Source organism: Penaeus monodon, chromosome 8, assembly GCF_015228065.2.
Source record: "Penaeus monodon isolate SGIC_2016 chromosome 8, NSTDA_Pmon_1, whole genome shotgun sequence".
Lineage (NCBI taxonomy): Eukaryota > Metazoa > Arthropoda > Malacostraca > Decapoda > Penaeidae > Penaeus > Penaeus monodon.
The window spans coordinates 46320368-46322867 of record NC_051393.1 but is presented as its reverse complement, the minus strand read 5'-3'; the positions used below and the strand labels follow the sequence as shown (position 1 = coordinate 46322867).

Sequence of the window (2500 nt, the reverse complement as noted above, 5' to 3'; positions counted from 1 at the left end):
TATTTGTTCTGAAAGTTGATGTAATGTTTTGCTCTCGTTTTGTTTGTTTGTTTTTATGGGTTGTGTCTAAGCATGGAATTTGGAAGTTGAGAAGCATTTTGGATTGTGTATATACAAACAATATATGTTTATATTTTTTCTTAATGAAATTCAGTCATCATTACATAAATGACTCAAATTAAAATTGACTTCCATATACTTACTCTATTTCTTCTACATAATGAATGTCAAGCTATTTCTTTGCACTGTTAAATCTCAGCAAACCATTTCATCATTGCTTCAGTAATATGAAGGGTGATGGAGTTTTCTGAGTAAGTGTCAGTTTGCTTCAAAATACTTCACTGTTTTAGGAATTCCTAGTTAGTTGTTATTTCATATTAGTTTATGTTTAAAGATTGTTTATCCATACGTGCCATTTTGTATTACTGTAGAAGCTTTATTTTCTGTTTTATATACATATATATAGTTACTTTTATTTCTGCATTTGGTTATTGTTTCTAGATGTTTTTTTATTATTAACTAGTAGATGTTCTTAAGGGGATATAAAGAGTAATTTAATTTCTGAAGGTGTCTCACGCAGTTACCTTCCTCCCCCATAAAGATATGTAAAGCTTATTTAAAGATTTAGAAAAGGTTAATGATAGAATCAATAGTTATCATGCAATATTCTCTGAGTAGGGAACATTTGTCCTTGATTGGAATTTACATATATGTAATTTTTTTCACATTTTTTTTCCCATCACTAATTTATGGAAGTGTAGATAAGTCTCGTCTAAGGTCTACATGCAAAAACTCTTTTAAGACTATTAATAAACCACTTCATTACATTGTTCCTCTTTCGATATTTAGTTGCTTATATGGATAATGTTTGTCCATTACTAAACACACTAATCTGAATTGAGATATACTGAAGACAGCATCTTTATTCATATTTTTAGATACTTTTTTTATGAAAGGTTAGGATTTATTGGCTAATATCAAGGCCTGTCTGATATTTGATATGATATTGCTTTCATAATCTTGAACAATGAGTAAGTTTCAGAGATTAAGAAAAAAAAAAAATGTGGTAATATAAAGAAAAAAAAATCTTTGTGGGTTTAATTGCATTATTTAAGAATTGTTTTGTAAATAAGGTTAAGAGGAAGAAAATATATGCTGCTATGTAGTTGATTAAACTTATGTACTTCTCGGCACGTAAGTATTTTTAGTATGTGCTCCTGTATTTTTGTGCTTTCAGTATTTTGAAGGATTTCTTAATTTAATTTGTATATTGCAGCACATTTCTTGTGAGTACTGTTTTGAGTGATAAAGAATGAGATGTGTTTGTGTGTGCATGCATGCTACTATGTGCATTTGGGCACATTTGCACATATATGTTTGTGTATATGTCCAGTTATATGGAATTATTGATATGTGTGTGTCTGTCGAGATGAAAATCATAATTTATGTATGTATTTGGGTATGTTTATTCATTTGTGTGTGTTCATAAGTTTGCATGTATTTGTTAGTGTGTATGTTTTGTTATTTTTTGACATGCTTGTTTATATCTCTTCTGGAAAGGCTTGTTATGATTTTTAGCTAAACCTAGTGTTTCTTATACTTCATGTTTTTTCTTCTTCTTCTTCTTCTTCTTCTTCTTCTTTTGTAAGTGGATTCTTAAGCTTATTTATTTATTTAATTTTTTTTTCCTCTCTCTTTTTTTTTCTCCTTATTTGCTTGACACGTTGACTTTCTTGTTATTTTTAGAATCTTTGATTATTCTGTTTATGCCATTGTATTAGGTGTGGGCTTTTTTTTTCCATTCTTTTTTCCTTACTTTTTTCATGTTGCTGAAAAAAAAAAAAAAAAAAAAAAAGATATGTAAACAGATGCAACGGTATCCATGTCCAGTTTGCTTGTGTGAATTTGCTTGCTTGTGAGTGCAGGGCTTAGAATTGATATTTCTCGGGAAGAATGGTTTTATCTTGTCAGTTTCTTTTGTTCCTCTGTATTTGCCTGTTTGTATGTTTGTTTACCAATACACACATTCACTGTAAATGTATGTACTTGTGGATGCATACCTACATAAGCAAGCAAGCATGCATGCATGCATGCGCACACACACACACACACACACACACACACACACACACACACACACACACACACACATGCATGCACACACATGCATGCACACACATGCACGCACACACACACATATGCACACACACACACACGTGCATGCACACACACACACATGCACGCACACACACACATGCACACACATGCACGCACACACACTCACATGCACGCACACACACTCACATGCACGCACACACATGCACACACACACACGCACACAATGCACACGCACACACACCAGCACCACACACACTCACATGCACGCACACACCACACGCACCACACTCACACACACGTGAATTCATGCAGCGAATGGAAGACAGGACAAACCCACAATGATAACCAATTCCTCTAAGAACAATCACGAACAAAGCATTGC

The 2500-nt window shown here is 33.0% G+C and overlaps 1 protein-coding gene across 1 annotated transcript in view; it reads left to right on the top strand.

The window, feature by feature from the left end:
- Positions 1 to 2500, top strand: part of LOC119576373 (2-amino-3-ketobutyrate coenzyme A ligase, mitochondrial-like) — a 25393-nt gene that overhangs the window by 11069 nt on the left and 11824 nt on the right. The gene's annotated exons all lie outside the window — the stretch shown is intronic.